Raw genomic sequence first — 22,800 nt, forward strand, 5'->3', positions numbered from 1 at the left:
AAAGGTGGGAGTGGGACTGACCTCACTTATTTGTTCTGTTTCATTAACTCATGGAAAAGCTGTGTGTTTTTGTGCCTTGTTTTGTATCCCAAAATTAAGATTGTCAAAGAGGGAATCTAGACGAATCAGTGCTGTTCATCTGAATATGTAACATTTTTTAAAGAAACTTAAGAAAGAGAGGGCATTTTGGTATTATTAAATATAGTACGGATTAGTTGTTATTATTTAATTCTTTATTCAACACTGTCATGACTCATTCTGGGTTTTTTATTGTATATAACTATAAATTATTATAACGTGTAAAGAACATGTTATAGAAAAACATGTCCTCGTTCAGATACCTTAGGCGTAATACAACACGTTTCCATGTCATTTGATTACCTTTCGTCCTTTACTTTTTTAGTTGATAAACTTAATTTAATATTTCAATATTCTTGCATTTCTTTTTTTTCTTCTTCTTCTTTTCTTCATTTTTTATGATGTAGGTTACCGACTCAAGCAAAAAAATTGCAAAAGTGACGTTTTCCACACAAAAAATAGACATCAAATCATAAAACTTTGTAAATCATTTGAAAAATGTATATACTCATCTCTGTTACATGTCAAACAAGATTGAGATAATCCAACTTTTTTTTTGTCTGTGCATATATATATTGAGAAATTGCAGTACTACGTATAATGTATCATTTTTCATTAACAGCATATGAATTAATGAATGAGAATGAAAAAAAAATATTCGTTTTAAGTCAAAAAACACGTTATCTATTTTAAGTGGTATTATTCTCACAAAACTAAAAAAAATGACAAAAATTGTTGATATGAACGCACAATTTTTTTGGATAATATTATTACTGGTATGTAAGGTAGTTTCTAAAAAAGGACATAATATTCCCTATAAATTTAATTACACATACATTTTGATGAATTAGTAATTAGTGCTAGTTTGTTGGGATCAATGTTATCATTTATAATAGTGTAGTATTTGTCTCTTTGCTTATGATCTCACTAAATATATTTATTCATTAGTTTATGTGCTTTTTGATTGTAGAGATCTTATGCAATCATAACATATTCTAAACTAATGATCATGGACAAAATTGACCACATCAAAATTTGATTCTAATAACGTAAAAAATCCAAGATAGAAAGGGAAGAATATTTAGAATGGTTCCACTTTAGAATTGTCCGAATGCAACAATTAAATATGAAGTATCTTTCAAAGGAGTTTTATTCACATTCCCATATCTCAATAGACTCATATACGTATACAACGTACATGCTTATATTACTAGAAATTAATTTTAGTAAGTGCATCATAATTTTAATATAATTATTCATTAACAATATAATATATATTTCAATTTTAATAATGGGTGTATATTTTATTAGGGGTGCGCACGTGTTATATTTTCGGGTTTCAGGTTCATTGGGTTCGGGTTTTACGGGTTGAGAAAAATGGTATCGAAACCAATATGAAAATTTTGGATTTTTTTCGGGTTTCGGGTTTCACTCGAGTTCGGGTTTCATTTCGGGTTGGCTGGGCCATTTGTGTTTTGGGCCGAAAAGCCCAAATTTTGCAAAAATACCATTTTTAAATAAAAATGAAAAAAAAAATTATGTGTAATCATATAAAGGTTTTTTTTTCACTAAATATACTATTTTACGTAAACTTTCCTTTATACAATTCTAACTACCAAAAAATTAATTGAAAAAGTAACTCAAAAATCTAAATTAACTAATATATCAAGTTTTCTTTAAAAATGAATAATACCTATATAATGTAATTTTTCTTTTCCAAATGTTTTGTCATTTAAACTATGTTATTATACATCCTTTCATTTTTTTAAAAAAATAAGAAAAGAAAAAAGAAGTTAAAATATAATGGCAATCAAACACTTAAAATACAAACAAAGTTCAAATTACCAATTACAAACATTAAAAATGTCAAAGTCCCAAAATACAACCATAAATAAACAAAGATAAAGTCCATAAACTTAAGTACATAACTAGTGTAACGTCCTGGATAGCCAAGACCGCTATACTGTGTGATTATAAAGGTGCAAGACTCGTTAATCAAGTCATTTTGATCAAACGTGACATTAATTGAGGTGTTCTAGGGTTAAAAGATATTTTGGCCTCAAAAGACACATTTTATAAAGCATAAACCATTTACGGCAGGGATCCCCAAAACTATTTAGTGTTTACGAGCTGATTTACAAAAAAACAAAAGTCAAAGACAACATTGGCCCTACTAAGGCAAAACAGGTGATTCTGGTCCTCCCGTCCCTGTAACTTCCTCAACTGTGGCGGTTGAGCGGCCTGACATGTACATTCACCCTGCAGAGCTCTCCAATCAGGGCTGATCGATCTTGCCTTTACCTTTACCTGCACCACGCAGCACCCGTGAGCCAAGGCCCAGCAAGAAAACAACATACGCAGCATATACAATATTATCAAACAAATATTCTAATAACCATGTTCAAATATTCAATCCATAGCATATAAGCATACTTCAAGGTACAAATAACCTCATCAATACTTAGATTACTCAACAATCTCATTAATCACATTCATAGCCAAATACAATAATCAATTAACACAAATACTAAGGTCGACACCTTAGGTCGCACCCTCTGTTTAACCCATTGACTCCGGCCCGCTTAAACCGAGCTCAGTGCATAATAAGCTGTCCTCGGATACCAGTGTTCTAGTCGTGCCAATTGCACAAGTTAACCGTGGCATGCTTAGGCCGTTGGTTTACAATTTACATGGCATAATACTATTCTTTCAATCATATATATCAGGGAGCCCTTAGTCCCGTTCAAATATTCATCCGGGTGTAGTTTTCTTACCTTTGGCTTTCAAATGAACTAGTTACGGGCGATGCTCCTTGACGCGATTCGATCCCCGAGCCCTAGCTTAGCACCTAGTCACAACCATGATGAAGGATACCATTAACAACCTTAAATGAGTTTCTAAACCAAGTTCTAGTTCCCGGAACATTGAACTTCGCTAAATATGGTAAAAGGTTCAATCCCGAGCACCCTAGGTTAAATTCCCAAGCCTAAAATCTCAAAATCCCAAAATTCCTTAAGGGCCCCGGCATAGGCCATCCATGCCGCGGCATGGCCCCAAACAAAGCCCTCCTCAGGCACAAAAATAGGTAAGGGCTGCGGTCCTACATGGACCATGCCGCGGCCCGCCCCCCTTCCTCAGCACATCTCAGCTTCCAAGGGCCGCGGCTCACCAAGAACTATGCCGCGACCCGACCCTTCGAACCCAGAAAAACCCACCATTTTCAACCTCTAAACCTCACTTTAGGCCATCCCAAAGCTCCCAACTCAAAACCAATTAATAACAACATCATTAGAATGATTTAAACAACACAATTCAACCAAAAATCCAGCCTAACCCTCACCAAAATCCCAATTCCAATTTCTGAGATTTCAAACCTAAAAACTCAAAACCAGCCATGGAAATTCTAAAATTCAACCATCAAACTTTGAATTGAAACTTACCTCAGCTGTAGAATCTTTCCTCCAAGAATCCCCTGACCTATCTTCAAAGTTTCAAGCCTCAAACTCCACCTTGAATATCAAAATCACAACTATTAAAAACTCAGCCATTTTTCTTAAAGTTCCTAACCACAGAATGAATATCAATGCTTACCTTGGCTCTAACTCAGTCCTTGATTAGTTTTTGAGTTAATCCTCTAGCTTATCCCCTTAAATTCCCAGAAATTCTGCTGGTTTCTCTTGAAATTTCAGAGTTGTTCTTCTTCCTTAAGAGAGAGAAGGAGAGAAAGGTCGGTTTAATTTCTGTGTCTAGTATTTTCTAAGTCTTTCCAAGTATATCGTTAGGTGATTAAACTAATCCCAAAGCTCGGGGTACCGAAAATGTCCCCGAGGGCAAAATAGTAAAATTCCCCTGTATTCTAGCTTAAACATCCTAACCTCAAATATATCTCCAATTATTTATTTTCATCACCCGATAGTCTAAATCACTACCCGATACCTAAAATACCCCTGACTTGTCCAAAGTCAGTTATAATGCCCCGTTGTGACTTTTCCCGCTATCTAGCCCTAGGATCGCCTCGAGTCGCCGGCTACAGAATTATCCACGTAATAATGTGATTCTCACATATAACATATTTATTTCATAATATCACATAATATCATAAATTCTCATATAATATCACATTCAAATAAATACTATTCACTCTAATCCCATTTATGCCCTCCCGGCACACTAATCAATGCTCTTAAGCCTTATTAGCGAATTTGGGGTCGTTACAACTAGTTAACTACAAAACCAAAATAAAGTCCATAAGTCGTCTACAACCATAAACATTAAATTAAGTTCATAAAAATTCAAAATACATGAAAAGTCCATGCCCTTTCATTCCTTCCTTTCCTTCATTCCTTTCAAAATTCAAATAAAAAAATTATTAAAGAAAAGAAATCAAGGATAATAAATAACAACATACTAAGTAAAGGAAGGTAGACACGAATAAATTCTTACAAGTAATTCTTTTAATTTGTAGATTGTTGTGCAGCAGATGAGGCTGAAGACTGAAAATTGACATAGGATAAAGCTAGCCCAAGCCCAGGCCCATCACTTGTAGGATCATTGGTCATCTCTACAAATATTATTAATATAAAAGATAAATATTAGATTATAAAAAAATATTCACACACTTAACATAAATATTTATAAGTTATTAGTTTAGTTGCAAGTTAGACCACGAAAATTCAAATAAAATGTAATAACTACCTGACTCAAGATACTCTGATGTTTGAAGCGCTTCTTCTTCATCCATATAGTCTCGAACAATGATGGGTTGATGTGATCCGCTCCACCAGTTATTGAGACAAATTAATGCTTCGACCATCCTTGGGCTTAGTGAGCTTCTAAAAGGATCTAAAATTCGACCTCCTATAGAAAATACTGCCTCAGAAGCAACGGTGGTAACCGGTATAGCTAACACATCACGAGTCATGAGTGACAAGATCTTGTACTTGCACCCACTACTAGCCTACCATCCCAAAACATTAAAATTCTCAGTTGGTCGCTCAGGTTCCTCTTCCAAATATTTATCGACCTCATTTTTTGTCATTCCATCATCCTTCTCCAATCTCCGTGCCACAAACTCATCATGCAAATTTCGTGACTTCTTGTTGGCACTAGGTCGACCACTAACAGGCATGACGAATGTGGATGAAGCACTAACAATAAAGGTTGATTGTAGCTGAGTCATAGATGTTGATGCATGAAGACTTGATGTTGTCTCATTATATTGATCAAACATTGCCCGCATTGTCTTCTCTACCTTTTTCACCATCTCTTTGCACGTCATCTCATTATAAGTAGCACTAAAGCAATGACTGAGATAGTCAAGCTTGTATCTTGGGTCAAGGACCAAGGCAATTAGAAGTGCCTCATTGCAATTATCAAGTTTTCCCCAATACTTGTCATACTTTAGTTTCATGCTCATTGCCATTGTCCTCAATAACTCATTCTCATCATCATCAGCTACTAAGTCATACAGCTCCGGTTGCATATTGGAGATCTCAATGAAGTACTTATTAGCAGTAACATAAGTAGACCCACTAAACTTTAATGTTACTTCGTAAAAAGTCTCCAAAAACCTCAAAAACATTGAAGCATTTTCTCAATCATCAACAGTGGGGGGCCCCTCCTTTGGTATTTCATCTTTGTCAACCTCATCAAAATATTTCATATAATTAGCATCTCTTTTCATCCTGTCAAATGCCTTCTGAAATTTTATTGCACAATTGAGCATTAGATATGTGGAGTTCCATCTTGTTGGGGCATCTAAACACAGAAGCCCTTTACATTCAATCATTTCCTGCATGACACACTCCTTAAATTTTTTTAGCCTAGCAGGAGAAGACCTAACGAACCTCACAGCATTTCTAATTGCTGCAATTGACCCATGCTTTTCCTTCAGCCCTTCAGTGACAATTAGGTTCACTATATGAGCGCAACACCTCATATGTAAAAACTTTCCATCCAAAATTAGGCCCCTCTCTTTCTCCTTGAATTGTTGCCTCAAGTATCTAATGGCAACATTATTAGACGAAGCATTGTCTACCGTAATGGTAAACAACTTAGAGATGTCCCAATCTAAAAGACATAAGTCGATCTCATGGACAATGGTTTCCCATTTATGATCTACCACTTGGCAAAAATTGATAATTCTTTTCTGATACTCCCAAGAATTATCAATCCAATGAGCAATGATGACCATGTAATTCAAATTTTGAATGGAAGTCCAAGTATCGGTAGTAGTCAATATCCTCTCACGGCTCAAAATATTTTTCAATGTCGCCTTCTCCTCCTTATATAACTTCAATACATCTCTAGCAACAGTTATTCGAGAAGGGATCTCAAACCTAGGTTGGAGTGTTTTGACAAATCTTTTGAACCCTTCACCCTCGACATGTCTAAATGGCAACTCATCCAACACAATATATTGTGTGAGGGCTACCTTACACGCTTCTTTGTTATAAGCTACCGCTACTAAGCTTGTCTCCCCCTCTTTCCCTCCCTTTACATGTTGAAAGCTTAAAGTCTTTTGTCTCTGCTCATCAATCTTATACGGACTTAGCTCGCATTCTTTCTTAAAATGGTTCCATAAATGACTAGTCCCATGTTTTCTGCTGTCACACAAGAAGTCAGACCCACAATAATTACATATACACTTGGGGGGAGGAGACTCTTCGTTAGGATCTGTCGAGGGTGGAGGAGAATCTTCCTTAGTAAAATGATCCCAAACAGATGACCATTTTCCCTTTGTTTTTCCGGTACTACTAGCACTAGGGATGGGAGGTCTAACCCTCTTTCTAGCCCTAGTGTTTCCACCCTTTTCAATAGGAGGAGTATGGTTTTTAGTTTGAGTGAGAGGTGGTTGATCTTGATCATCTATCAGGGGGAGAGTTTCATCTACCTCATCAATATCCATTACCTAATATGACATATTTAAGAAAAACTAATCAACAAAACAACACACAAGCCTATAATCCACTAAGTAAAGGCATGCACGACTAAAAATCCAACTTCATATCATAGAAACATCATGTAGATAAAAAGGTAATTAAAGAAAGGCAAATAGGCATCCCTTTTAATCGAAAGGCTTCATATAGTTCACTAAAGTCCAAATATATGACCTAATATACTCTTTCTTATTTCAAAAGCAACATTAAACAAAAGTAAAAATACAACAGTGAGAGAAACATTCTTAGAGAGTTACATTTCAATTTAGAGTTTGGAATTTAGTTTGTTGATACATACACTCTTTATTCTAGGGCTGTGCAGAAATTTTTACAACCCGCCCAAACCAACCCAAAAAAATCGCCAAAAAACGCAACCCGAATAAACCGACCAAAATTTAAACCGCCCAATTGTTACATTGGGCGGGTTGAAAATAATTATCAACCCGCCCAATATAACCCAACCCGCCCAATTAAGAATTTATTATTTTTAATATATTCAAATAAATATATAAATTAATTAAGTTTTGTTTTAATTTTTTTACTATAAATTTAAAATATTATTTTAAGCTTAAAAAGATAAACTTCACACTATTAGTACTAGTATTTAAAAGAAGAAAAATTACAAAAATGTAAAAAAAAAAATACCACTTTTGTTTGGGCGGGTTGACCCGACCAACCCGCCCAAATTATTGGACGGGTTAAATTTTTTTTTTCTTAATTGGGCAAGTTACGGGTCACTTTTGCTAACCCGATTATGACATTGGACAGGTAAAAATGCCTTGTAACCCGACCAACCCGCCCAATGCTCAGCCCTACTTTATTCTCCCTACCCCTCTTTAAATTAAAAAAAATAGCACATGTTCTACCACCATAATTTAATTCTTAATTATGTTAGAAATTTATTGGGGTCACAATTGTATATATAAAATGTGTGTTGGGTCATCAAATAAACAAGTCAAATTTATGTGGTCTATTTTGGAATAAAGTTTATGACTTAAGGGCATGATTGTCATGATTTTAATATGTGGATACCAATTAGATAATTTCTGATTTGATGAGGGGCCAAATTAGAAATAGTTAATAAATATTACTAACTGTTTTGGCAGTTGGTAATATAACGGGTAATGGTCCCCATTTTTGCATCGTATCGTATTTTTCAGATTCCTGAATCCCCATCATCAGGAAAATAAGGCTTCAAAGGTTTTTGATGCAAAATTGGAAGATCATACCCTTTTACAAATGATTCAATGGACTCTGGTACGCTTCCGCTAATCTTTGATTCTATAGTTAGATTTCTCATGAATTAATTAGGGCTAAATTCAGATTACAGTATTCTAACATTTGGTATCTAGAGCATCCCTAGATTAATTCTTGAGGATTTAGAGTATTATTGGTCTTCCATAAAATTATTTTTACAGTTGTGCATATGTATATTCCTGTTTGGGCTAAAATTTGTTAATAATATATTCAGGTTTTTGCCATTCGAAATATACAATCTGAGTTGTAATTGTTTCAGTGATATATATATACCAGTTTTTTTTGTCAATTTTGAATATAATATACGATTACAAATATTTTGTTTTGGATATATGCACGATGAGATATTTTTGTTTGCTTCTTCAATAAAGAATGATCATATATATGATCGATGGGGATTTTGGATTTAACCGTGAATGTACAGGCGTGATAAAGTTTGATACCCTGTAGTTCTGTATTATCATAATTGTTGACTGTCTTTTTAGCCAACGACGTGAGAACGTCAAATACGACAAACTTTCAAGAGAATTTAAATAACACAGACGGTATAATAAAGAAAATAAAGAACATACAAGATTTTTATAGTGGTTCAGCCCCAATATATTGGTAATAGCTTAATCCACTTAGAGTTGTGATTTATAGATCTGTACTCAAGATCAGATGAACTGTGCCAACTGAGTTTCTTCAGTACAGATTGCAAAAATACAAGGATTCTTTTAGATACACACACTTTCTCTCTCTAGAATACTCAGACCCAAATTTTCTCTCTCTAGAAAGAAGAAGCAGAAGAAGCCCCCTTCTCATCCCATAAGCCCTCTATTTATAGGCTTAGGGTCATACATACGGTATCCCCTAGAACCAGATATTTTATTATATTTATTACATTTAAATTACAAAGAAACATTCAAAATTCAAAATGTAACAAACCCCCCATTTGTGGGAAGAATGAGAGATTCCCGCATATCTTGTTGAAGTTGTTTCTGGGAATCTTGACTTAGTCCTCCTCTTGCTAGTTGATCCACCTCCTACTGACCACCCATGCAAGTGCTGGTCGGACATGTGCATGGTGGTAGGACATGTTTTTGTGGGTCGGACAAGTGCATGGTGGTAGGACATGCACTCCTCTCCTCTAACATGGCACTCTCCTCTAGCATGCCATATCTCTCCTCTAACATGGCACTCTTTTATTTGGGCAACCATGCACTTGCTGGACATATGTATAAAGACCAAATTCATGGTCTCTCCTCGGACCACATCCTTGGGGTCTCCTAGGACCACTCTCTTGGGATCTCCTAGGACCACTCTCTTGGTTCTCCTCGGACCAAAGTCCCTTGGGCTCTCCTCAGACCACATCCTTGGGATCTCCTAGGATGTACTCTCCTTAGTTCTCCTAGGATGCACTCTCCTTAGCTCTCCTAGGATGCACTCTCCTTAGCTCTCCTAGGACCACCCCCTTGGTGTCTCCTCGGACCACACCCTTGGGATCTCCTAGGATGCACTTAGCTTGGTTATGACATCTTTCAAGCAGTCCAAACTTCTCACCAGTCTACCGGGTCACTTTATCACAACTCTGAGGAGTCAATGTATTTATTGACTATTTAATGTGTCTTTTACGGACCATGTACTGCCATTTGTCACCTCTATTGCCACGTCATCAATCTCCATTTTTGGGGATAACAATAATCATTTGATATATAAGAATTTCATTCATATTGAAACTATTCTGACTTTATTATTATTATTATTTTATTAAATATATAGTTTATGTGATTATATATATAATCATATATAATATAGTTACAGTTTTTTTTATTTTACTTGTATTATGTATACACGATATATAGATGCGTGTGATATAGTTTATTTTGGGATAATTTTCAGCAACAATGTAAAATTCAAATTTTGGTTTTGGAATTTGTTACACCCAGATTTCGAGCTATGTTAAGTATGACCTCGAAAGTTGGATTCGCAAATAAGTGGACTCATAAGGTTGGAAACATGCTCCAGGATTGAATGTCGATCTTGCAGGACATAGACGACCTCGAGTATGGTGACCTCGAAGTATTCATGATCTCGAAAGATAGCTCCGGGGACGCTCTCATCTTCAGGGATGACCTCGGATCAGGGGTCCCGAGCTCGACGCACATACGATCTCGAAAGCCATGTGGCCTCAGGAGATGTTTCTAGCTCGATAGATGAAGGGAAACCTGGGAAGCTAAAGCCTTAGAGATACGTGATAACCACCTTGGATATCTACAAGTGTTATAAATACGAGATGTAATCCTCATTTATTATTGTAAATCCCCTAGAATCGTGGGATATTATTTGGTCAGTTATACGTCCCCTGGTCTTTAGGGGACGTTTCCTTTTATATCTGATTATAGGCATTTAAAGCCATTTATTTTATTTATACAAAAAGAGTAACTACCCAAAATATGTGGGATAGTATTCTTCGATCTTCTCTATAAATAGAGAGGTCATGCACCATGGTAAAGGACCGAAATTCTGATCCTTGAGAGAAAACTCTGAAGAATTCATGCTTAAAGAATTTTCAGAGATAATCTTGAGTTTAATAACAGAGACTCATGGACTAGGCAGATTTAACTGCTGAACCACGTAAAAATCGTGTGTTTATATTGTCTTATTTCAATTGGTCATCATCAATTATTGTTTATGTGCTCTTCTTTCACTGTTTGACGAAAAACGGCGTCAACAATTTGGTGCTTTCATTGAGAGCCTTAAGCATTCATCCCTGAGAAAATCATGGCCACAAACAATCAGAACACCCCTGAGGAAAATTACCCAAGACGTCCTGGAAAACAACCAATGGAGAACCCAGATGTTGAAGAGAGAAGTGGGTCCTCTGATTCCCGGGGACCACCTCCTCCACCAAGAGATGAGGATATGGACTACAATCCTGAGCGGTACGTTCCTATTGTGGAACTTGAAAATCGAAAACGGAAGCAGCTGTTGGCAGAAGCCAACAAACGGAATGAAGAGTTGACAAGGATAGCCGCAGAGGCGCAGGTGGCTCAGACCCCGCCTCCGCGCGAAAACCAAGTCCCTCCTCCAAGGGACGTACATGTTCCTCCCCGAAGGCCCCGCGGGCGTCCACGAAAGGATGCTGCTACAAGGAGGCCGACTCAACCTCCGGCACCAGCAGAGCCATCCGCTCCTCCTAGGCCCCAGAGGAATACTCGAGCTCGGGTCCCGCCTAACCCGCCTGTGGAACTTCCTACGGGAGTTGAGAATAACCGAACCCCTGCGAAGGCTCAGACTCAGGTACCTGGGAGCGCACCGAATGCAACTGACCCATCTCAGGCAAATTCTGGACCCTCTAGGCCGCGACTAGGGTGGAAGCCACCGTCGCCTATACGGTTCCCTCCGTCACCCATAAGATATCCTTCGCCCCCACACAGAAACGCTCAACCTGTTCGAGATCAGGATCAAGGGCGTGCGGGGGAAAGACAAGGAAATAGGGAGACTTTCCAGGAGCGGAGAGGCGCTCCATCTGAGAGAAGTCAGACGTCTCGGTCTTGCACTGCGGAGACAAGGCGACGTGGAAAGAATCCATCGCGAAATAACTGAGCAATGAGTTTCACCAGTGATGAGTCCGGAGAGACCAGGTCTGTCAGTAAACACGACCGAGGTCGTAAGAATACTGGAAGTCGCACGAATCGTCCTGACCTGCGAAATCATCTAAATCAGAGTCGGGGGAATGGAGATCAAACAAATCCGAACCTGAGGGATCGCTTGAATAAGCGTAGAGATCCCTTGCGAAGACGCGAGCCTGGAATCGCTATTAATGACAGTCAATTCCAGACAGCACCTCCTACTGACCCAGTCCAAGAAAGAATCGATCAGCTCGAAAGAGCCTTTAGGCTTTTAAAGAATGAACGAGGAAATGGTCGATATGAGGACTCTGATGAGGAGCTCGAGCCGTTTGCTCCCCATATTTCTGACACTCAACTTCCTCAAGGTTTTCGGATTCCTCACGTCCCTACGTTTGAAGGAAAGACCGACCCGTGTAGTCACCTGAGCACATTCAACACTATCATGAGAGCCAGTAACGTGGGTTACGAGCTCAGGTGCATGTTGTTTCCAACATCATTGGCAGGACCTGCCAAAAGTTGGTTCGAAAAGTATAAGAGACACTCAATAACCTCATGGGAGCAGTTGTCTAAAGACTTTAAGAAGCAGTTCAGAGCAATGGTAGGGGTCAGACCAGAAGCGTCCACCTTAACTAACGTCCGGCAGCAACCGGGCGAAACATTGAAGAGTTACTTAACAAGATTTAATCTGGAAGTAGCCCGAGCTCGGGATGTGGATGACAGTGGACACCTCATGGCTATTCGAGCTGGCGTATTACCGGGAAGTGCCCTTTGGGACGACAGGCAAGGGAAACCGGTAAGGTCAATAACCGAGTTTAACAGACGAGCGCAGAGGTTTGTCAATGTAGAGGAAGCGAGGTCGACGCTCAAATCGACCTCCCAGTCCGAAACTACAACGATAAACATTAACTCTGCCTCAACCTCGGCGGACCCAGCGGCACCAAAGCCTGCCTCGGAGAACCCCTCCAAGAGAAAAAAGAACGAAGGAAGTAACCCCGAAGCTGAGGGAGGAAAGAAAAAGAAAGGGGAGAGGTATTTCTCCATGTATAGAGTATAAACCGAGCTCAATGAGTCTCGAGAGAACATATACCTGGCTAATGAGAACCAGGTCCCCTTTAGGCGCCCTGACCCGATGAGAAATCAAAAATCCAAGAGGGATTCCAGTAAATATTGTCGGTTCCACAGAGACACCGGAAATACAACCGATGAATGTCAACAACTGAAGGACGAGATCGAAGGGTTGATCTCGAGAGGTTACTTCCGGCATTATGTCAAAAACCAGAGTACTGGTCAGGCGACTGCGAGCCAGAGAGTAGTTGCGCCTTCGACCACGCAAAACAATATCTCCCGATCTCGGGAAGAGGACAGGCCCCCGCCGATTGATGGAGAGGATGTAATAACCATCTCGGGAGGGCCTCACCTCACAGGAGGGGACAGGAATGCCCAAAAGAGGTATGTTAACGAGTTGAAGACAGGGGACGGGTCTCCTTATGAACCCGAACCTAGGGCACCAAAAAGCCAGAGGATTGAAACACAACCAATAACATTCACTGAGGAAGACGCCTCTCATGTTCAGTTCCCTCATCATGATCCGCTGGTCATTACTCTTCAGTTGGCCAATAAAAGGGTTCACCAAGTTCTCATAGATAATGGGAGCTCAGTCAACATCCTTTACAAAGCAACCCTAGAGAAGATGGGACTCTCCCTTCGTGACCTGAAAGCGTGTGCAACTACTTTGTACGGCTTTTCAGGAGAAGGAACTGCTTGTATGGGATCCATTGAGCTCCCCGTGACCTTGGGAGACTATCCAGTCTCGGTCACCAAGATAATGGAGTTTGTGGTAGTAGACTTACCATCCGCCTACAATGTGCTGCTTGGGAGACCCGCCCTGGTCGGGCTGGGGGCAGTTTCATCAGTACAACATCTAGCCCTTAAGTTCCCGACCCCCAGCGGAGTCGGGACATTAAAAGGAGACTAGTTGGCAGGGAGAGAATGCTATAACATCTCCTTGAGGGGAAAGAAATAAACAAACGCTCAAGCACTCGTTATCATACAAAACAAAGACGGAACAGTTTTAGAAATTGACGAGGAGATTGATCCGAGGATTGAGGAGAAAGCTGACCTCGAACCTTTGGAGGAGCTCGAAGAAACTGATACCTCGAAGAAAGTGAAGGTCAGAAAACACCTCCAAGATGAGGCAAAATAGCAATTAATTTGCTTTCTGAAGAAAAACCAGGATGTCTTCGCGTGGTCGCACTCAGACATGGTGGGGATAAGCCCAAATGTAGCAAGCCACGCACTAAACATAGACAAAAGCTTTCCCCCAAAGCAACAAAAGCAAAGACATCTGGACGAAAACAGGAAGAAAGCACTGAAGGAGGAGGTTGACAGGTTAAAGGCAAACCATTTCATTAGGGACGCCTTTTACCCTGATTGGGTAGCCAATCCGGTGTTGGTCCCAAAGCCCAATGGGACGTGGAGAACCTGTATTGACTACTCGGATCTCAACAAAGCTTGCCCAAAAGACTGTTTTCTGTTACCAAGGATTGACCAGCTTGTAGATTCCACGGCAGGGCATGGCCTGATGTCGTTCATGGATGCCTATTCTGGATATAACCAGATTCCCATGCATGCCCCCGACCAAGAACACACGAGCTTCATCACGGACAAAGGGCTATATTGCTATAATATCATGCCATTCGGGCTCAAGAATGCTGGAGCCACATACCAGCGGCTCGTAAACATGATGTTTTCAGAGCAAATAGGGAACAACATGGAGGTTTATGTTGATGACATGCTTGTAAAGTCTCAATTCAACAAGAACCATGTTGATGACCTCGAAGAGTGCTTCGGCGTGCTCAGGAAGTATAACATGAAGCTAAATCCTCAGAAGTGCACTTTTGGGGTATCTTCAGGAAAATTTCTGGGCTTTATTGTGAACTCCCGTGGAATCGAGGCGAACCCCGACAAGATCAAGGCCCTGATTGACATGCCCTCACCTCGAAGGCACAAAGATGTCCAAAGTCTGACTGGCAGGATGGCAGCCCTAAGCAGATTCATCTCGAAATCTACAGATCGTGGTCTTCCATTTTTCAACTTACTGAGAGGAGGTAAGAAATTTGAATGGACAGAGGAATGCGAGCTGGCCTTTCAAGAGCTCAAAAAGTACCTTGCGGAACCACCCATCCTGTCAAAACCTAAAACGGAGGAAATACTGTACCTATACCTTTCAACTACCGAACACGCGATAAGTGCAGTGCAAAGACCCGTTTACTACATCAGTAAAAGATTACTGGGGGCAGAGTCAAGATATCCACTGATGGAGAAACTCGCGCTCAGCCTGATTCATTCATCCCGTAAGCTCCGCCCCTACTTTCAGACACATCCCATCCATGTGCTAACTGATCAACCACTTAGACAAGTCTTATCTAAACCAGAGGCTTCAGGTCGACTTCTTGAATGGGCTGTTGAACTCGGACAGTTCGAAATCACCTACCACCCAAGAACGACCATTAAGGCACAGGCATTGGTGGACTTTATAGTGGAATGTACGGGTATAGCCGACGACGAGGTAATAACCACGACCCACGAGCTGTGGAAACTTTACGTCGATGGCTCGTCAAATGAAAATGGAGCAGGGGCAGGGATCATTTTGGTTACCCCCGCAGGAAGCAGATTTCATTATGCCCTAAGATTTGGCTTTAAAGCATCGAATAATGAGGCCGAATACGAGGCTTTACTCGCGGGACTTCGTATAGCTAAGGAGCTCAAAGCTAAAGCTATACATTGCTACAGTGACTCCCAGCTAGTGGTTAATCAAATCTTGGGTGAATACCAGGCTCGCGGCACGAGAATGGTAGCTTATTTGGAGAAGGCAAAATCAGCGTTAGAGTGTTTCGAATTCTATACAATTGAACAGGTTCCCCGCGAGCAGAATTCAAATGCAGATGCCTTAGCTCGACTCGCAACGTCCGCCGAAAATGAAGAGCTGAATGTCGTACCCATAGAACACCTATCAGCACCTAGCATTAACGAGCCAGAAGAGGAAGATGTGTGTATGATCAAAACAGAGCCGACCTGGATGACCTCGATAGTTGATTATCTCGAAAATGGAGTTCTTCCAAAAGATCGGAACCAAGCTCAAAAGTTGATGTATCAACTTCCCCGTTACACAATCTTGGATGGAAGGCTGTACCGAAGGGGGTATTCCATGTCGTTACTCAGGTGCGTAACCCCTCCCAAAGCTAAGAAAGTCATTGAAGAAATTCATGAAGGGTTCTGCGGAGATCACACTGGGGGGCACAGCCTGTCCAAGAAGATCATACGCCAGGGATATTTCTGGCCAACCATTAAAGCGGATTCTTTCGAGTATGTGAAGAAATGCGACAAATGCCAGAGATTCGCCACGATATCTCGAGCCCCACCATCCGAGCTGACCATGTTGACATCCCCATGGCCTTTCGCGGTATGGGGCATCGACCTCATAGGCTCTCTCCCGACTGGCAAAGGCAGAGTGAAATATGCTGTAGTCGCCGTGGATTACTTCACAAAATGGATGGAGGCTGAACCGTTGGCAACTATAACCTGAAATAAAATCCTTGATTTCGTTGTAAAGAGCATCGTGTGCCGATACAGAGTGCCGAGAAAGATCGTATCCGACAACGGAACCCAGTTTGATTGCGACCTATTCACCAATTTTTGTGAAAAGAACGGTATAATAAAGAGTTTTTCATCAGTGGCTCACCCTCAAGCGAATGGCCAGGTCGAAGCTGTGAACAAAACTCTCAAGAGTTCTCTAAAGAAAAAGTTGGAGGAAGCAAAGGGACGGTGGTCCGAAGAATTGCCCCAAGTCCTTTGGGGATAAAGGACAACGGCTCGAACCTCGACAGGACATACCCCGTTCTCTCTAGCATACGGCTACGAGGCAATGTTGCCTATAGAAGTCGAAATCCCAACGACCAAAGTTCAAATCATACTCAGCTCGAGGAAACCTTAGACTTGATTGAAGAAAAAAGAGAAGAGGCCTAGCTGAGAAACGCTGCCTACCAGCAACGAACTACCAGATATTTCAACAAGAGGGTTCAAGATCGAAAATTCGGAATGGGAGATCTGGTGTTAAGACGCGTATTCTTGGCTACTCGAGATCCGGCAGCTGGAGTGCTCGGGCCGAACTGGGAAGGACCATACCAGATAGAGTCAGTCATCCGACCTGGTGTGTACAAACTTGCGAGATTGGACGGGAGCCTAGTACCACGAGCATGGAATGGCGAACACCTTAGACCTTACTATCAGTAGTGTAGGAAAAGTGTTGCCTATAACCATGAGTTTCTATTTGTATTAGTTTATTTGTTTTTGAATGCCATCAAATAAAAGATCCGTTTCGTTCAAATATGTTATTTCTTTTTATTTTTGCAATCTCCCTTAATTTAATAACCTATGGTCACACTCATAGGATATTAAGGGGGCATCATTGGTACCATCAGCTTAAAAAATAAAATAACATATACAAAAGAAATATATAAAGTATTTGGATATAACCAAATACGCGAGCTGAGACAGTTCAGACATAACCGAATTATCAAAAATATATAAAGTATTTGGATGTAACCAAATACGCGAGCCTAGATAGTTCGGACATAACCGAATTATCAAAAATATATAAAGTATTTGGATATAACCAAATACGCGAGTTGAGATAGTTCGGACATAACCGAATTATCAAAAACCGAAAACGTTTGGAGTTAACCAGATGTGCAAACTTAACAGGTATGGAACAAACCAGCAAAAAGAAAAAAACTAATCGATGGTAAGTAGGAACCTAAACCTATTTCGAAATCGAGGCTGGAATGTCTTAAAGAAAATAGTTTCGAACTCTTAACCTTGGAGCAAAAACCAAGGATGAGAAAAAGTGTCTAAGCAAAAAAGATATAACCAAACCATCCACATTACATACCATATAAGTACTTTTGGGTTCATGGTTGAAGTAATATCCGACTTTGAAAAATAACGAGGTTGGAAGCGGATAATTTGAACAAACTATGCATGAATGCATTGAGCTTCGAACCTAAATCCACAATATGTTTGTATGACTAAATAAACATAACTGATTCATCAATATAAAATGTGCCAAATATTTTGAGCCAAGAAATGTAAAGCATATATAAGTAATATTTAAAGAAATTGTATCAGCCCCGAGGGCATAAATTAAAATAATTACAGAAATAAGGGGACGCAGCCCCAATAAATGTTTTCCCCGAGATCAGAGTCAAGGAAGAGGAGTCTCCTTGGCCTTCTCAGCATCCGTAGCACCGGATTCCTCAGGACGAATAGCATGGCTATCCTCCTGGGCTCCATCCGAAACGGCGTCCCGAGCAGCCTTTTCCTTCTTGAGCTGATCAGCCTTCTCCTTCTCGAGCTGCTCAGCCTCTTCCTTCTCGAGCCAAGCATTCCACCTTTCAAGAAGCGGCACCTCGTGAGGACCTAAGAAGCTGGTGTCCAGATCTTCATTGTAGGCCCACATTCGGTACATGGCCGAGTCAACCGCTTGTTCCTTCTTCTCTTTGTACTCAGCAAGGAGACGAGCCTTTGCATCCTCCATGATGTCAAAGGTAGCAGCCTTTTCCTCTTCAAGCTTCTTGTTGGTCTCCTGGAGCTGGGTGATCTCCTTCTTACGCTCCTCGAGCTCAGTCTTCAGCTTCCCGAGCTCGGTGGCCATGTCCTCACGTTCCTTGGCTCCTGTCTCAAGCTTCGCATTCGCTGCCTTTAGATCATCGCATGCTTTGAGCTGGAGATCCTTCGCCTCCTGAGCATGAGACTTGCTCGAGTGGATCTCATTGTTCAGCTTATAGTTGAGCTGGGAAGTAAAGGCAAGAGCTTGAAAAAGGAAGAAACCACCATTAGCTCCAGGTCAATGTGATTATAAGCAGAAAAGGAAGGACAATAGAAGAATACTCACCGTGGCAGTATGCTCGATACTCTTCTCGCAGAGAAAAGTGCAGTCTCGGGTGTCATTTAAGCACTGCCATTGGGGAGCTTTGAGACTGCCATAGCTCTGGTCGATCCGGGACATAACATCCGAGACCAGCGTAGATCCATGGGACCCAGCGGCATTGTCAACCACATATGCATCCATGTGGGTGGAGACTGATAGCTTCTGTGCTCAAGAAGCAGAAGGCCTTCTAGAAGGCGGACCTAAGGATGACTGAACCACCACGGGGGGTTGGGACTCAGCCATAGCGGAGGGACCTACCAGCGAGGTCGGCACCACTGCCGAGGCGATGACTTGCGAGGACGGCGCCATTGTGGAAGCACGGGCCTGGGAAGTCGCCGCAACAATGGAGCTTGAAACCGGCGGAGCAGGAGGAGGGGTTTTCTTGGACCTTTTGGGGCCCTTGCCCGGCCGGTCGGTCTTCTGCGCCCCCGCTCTGGGGCGCTTGTTCCTCTTGGCGCTGGCGCCATTGATAATGTTGTCGAGGTCGGAGTCCATCTTGCCTGCACAAGTCACGAGCACAGAAATAAAGATAACAAGAATACTTACGAATCCGCCTGAACGAATAGTGTCGAGATGGGGACAGACCGTCTGTCCAGAAGAAGGCCCTTTTGAAATCGGGCGGATGATTGGGAAGATCTTCAAAGACCTTCTTCTCCTTGGGATAGCTCGAGAGGTAATAAAAGCCATCCCCTCCTCGAGCTCGGGAGGGGCTACTTTTTAGACAAAAGAGATACAAGATCTCTTGAGGCGAAGGTCCTTTCCACCCCATCTCGTGGTATAAGGACCTCAGGGCAGACAGTACCCTGTAAGAGTTGGTGTTGAGTTGGAACGGGGCCAACCCAACAAAATCCGTGAAGTCCTTGAAAAAAGACTTCAAGGGCAACAGAGCTCCTGCCCTCATATGTTCCTGGCTCCAGGCCGCGTATTTCACACTGGCGTCGCGGCCCCCAGAGGCGAAACAACTTCGTTTATGGTCGACCGGAGGTCGACACTTCAAGGAGCCTGACAGGCTAAGGCCGTGGAAAGCCAGGATGTCAGTTATCTGACTAGTTGTGGTAACCGAGCTCCAGTAGTGCTCGACCTCAAACATTTCTCTCCTCTGCTGCGAGGAAGAAGGCTCCCCCATTAGTGAAAATTTGAGCTCTCCTGGATGGTATGCGACAGTAACCTTTAATGCAGGATCGAGAGGAATCGGCCTAGGTCCTGAATAGGATTCCGGATACAGGGCCTCTCGAAGAACTCTCCTCTTCCCCTCTATGACCTCGTCTATCTGGCGGCGGTAGTGAGCTCGAATGTCCTCTTGCTCGCGCGCAAGTTCGTATTCTCTTATCCGACGTTGATTCCGGGCGAACAACGATTCTGGGCTCGGAGATTTTGGCTCGTAAGGGATTGCCAGCAATGACCCCCACCGTCTTTCCAGATTCTGTGACATCTAGCGAGAAAGAAAAAATGGTAAGGGCCATGCATGCAAGAGTCCCGAGCTTGAACTTATGAGCTCGGGGTTTTAGGAGCAAAACAAGCTAAATATTAAGACCCTTATTGAAGAGTCAGGGCGTGCGTTCCACGAAAAAGAAAGGAGCGTGGATAATTTTTTGAAAATCCCGAAAATCAAGGGAAAAGAAAGTGGCGGTTAACCAGGAAAGGCAGCCTTGGGTTTCGTGCATTTATCAAGGCCCATGTTTTTTACTTGAAAACTTAGTGTACAAGAAACGTCGCCTAAAAATTTCAAAACCCAGAAAATTGGAGCCTCACTCAAATATGAAAACTGGGTATAAGCCAGTGATGTAAATCCAGTATGGAAGTCTAAAAAGCATAAGAGCCTATCGGATCAAAACCTCCTATCATATTATGCTAAGGATGTAAACTAGTATATACACATACACAGCAAGAACAGTATGAATAAAAACTGACAAAATGGGAAACAAAGATTGCAGAGAGATTGCATACTTACACAATAATGGCGATTGCAGAGAGATTGTCGATTGAAGAAGAGGTTGCAAATAAGAACTCACGGACTCAAACAGACCGGGGTTTCTTTGTTTCTTTGGCCGAGAAAACATGCACATAATAGAAACTTTATGAGGAGGTCTCTGGTTTTGTTTTTTCTTCTTTTCTTGCTTTTGGTGAACGAAGGTAAAAATGAAGATGAAGAATGAGGTCTCGTATATATAGATGGAAAGAGGGGGATTAATCTGGGGTGTTGAATGAAATCCCTGCTAGATCGGACGGATGGGAATCAATGAAAAGATGGCGCCGAAAAGGTGGCAGACGGATGATCGTGGGCATGTTTCCAAGGTACTCAAGTACCAAAAATGAGCAATACCCGGCTGACGCATGTCCATTTTCAAAAGTGTGACGGTACAATTCTCAAAGAAAGTAGTTCAAAAGTTTCCTTCTCTTAGGATTCGAACAAATACTTTTGAGGGGGCAAGATGTTACACCCAGATTTCGAGCTATGTTAAGTATGACCTCGAAAGTTGGATTCGCAAATAAGTGGACTCATAAGGTTGGAAACATGCTCCAGGATTGAATGTCGATCTTGCAGGACATAGACGACCTCGAGTATGGTGACCTCGAAGTATTCATGATCTCGAAAGATAGCTCCGGGGACGCTCTCATCTTCAGGGATGACCTCGGATTAGGGGTCCCGAGCTCGACGCACATACGATCTCGAAAGCCATGTGGCCTCAGGAGATGTTTCTAGCTCGATAGATGACGGAAAACCTGGGAAGCTAAAGCCTTAGAGATACGTGATAACCACCTTGGATATCTACAAGTGTTATAAATACGAGATGTAATCCTCATTTATTATTGTAAATCCCCTAGAATCGTGGGATATTATTTGGTCAGTTATACGTCCCCTGGTCTTTAGGGGACGTTTCCTTTTATATCTGATTATAGGCATTTAAAGCCATTTATTTTATTTATACAAAAAGAGTAACTACCCAAAATATGTGGGATAGTATTCTTCGATCTTCTCTATAAATAGAGAGGTCATGCACCATGGTAAAGGACCGAAATTCTGATCCTTGAGAGAAAACTCTGAAGAATTCATGCTTAAAGAATTTTCAGAGATAATCTTGAGTTTAATAACAGAGACTCGTGGACTAGGCAGATTTAACTGCTGAACCACGTAAAAATCGTGTGTTTATATTGTCTTATTTCAATTGGCCATCATCAATTATTGTTTATGTGCTCTTCTTTCACTGTTTGACGAAAAACGACGTCAACAGAATTTATTAAGGATATCTTCTATTTTAGTTAAATTAATTGAAACAAAATATCACCAAAGTGATCTCTTTTGTGTAGATTAATTTAATTAAAATATCAAGATAATAGTGTGTATATAATTCATGCATTTATTAATTAATCCAAAGGTGAGTTAATATTTGGCCGAATTTTATGCATACCTGTGGTGATAAATATGTGGCAATTGTAAGGTATTTTTTTTTGCGAATAATATGTTAGTCCAAAGATTGCATATTGTTTGACATAATTTATTGTCAATGTTTGATCGCCACAACAAGAGTACCACTTACAGTTAATATTACTGTCCAAAGACTTAATATTAATGATGTGTTTGGTATCTTGAGATAGGATTAACCATTATTTGATTTTATTGTTTTATATGGATTCTTATGTGAGCTTGTTTTTTGTTATTTTGTTATATATTCAGTTAATTCATCTACTCCTGCCACAATAACTGCCAACATTAACTCTATTCCCATGCTTAATGGGATAAATTTCAAGGCTTGGAAATGAAAATTACTAGTAAACCTTGGTTGCATGGAATTAGACTATGCATTAAGGCAAGAACAACCTTCACCTCTTACTGCAGAAAGCACTCCTGATGAAAAGATGGAGTTTGAGAGATGGGATCGTTCTAATCGCATAAGTCTAATGATCATGCAACAATGCATTCCAG

The sequence above is a fragment of the Humulus lupulus genome, chromosome 8 (genome assembly GCF_963169125.1).
Source record: "Humulus lupulus chromosome 8, drHumLupu1.1, whole genome shotgun sequence".
NCBI lineage: Eukaryota > Viridiplantae > Streptophyta > Magnoliopsida > Rosales > Cannabaceae > Humulus > Humulus lupulus.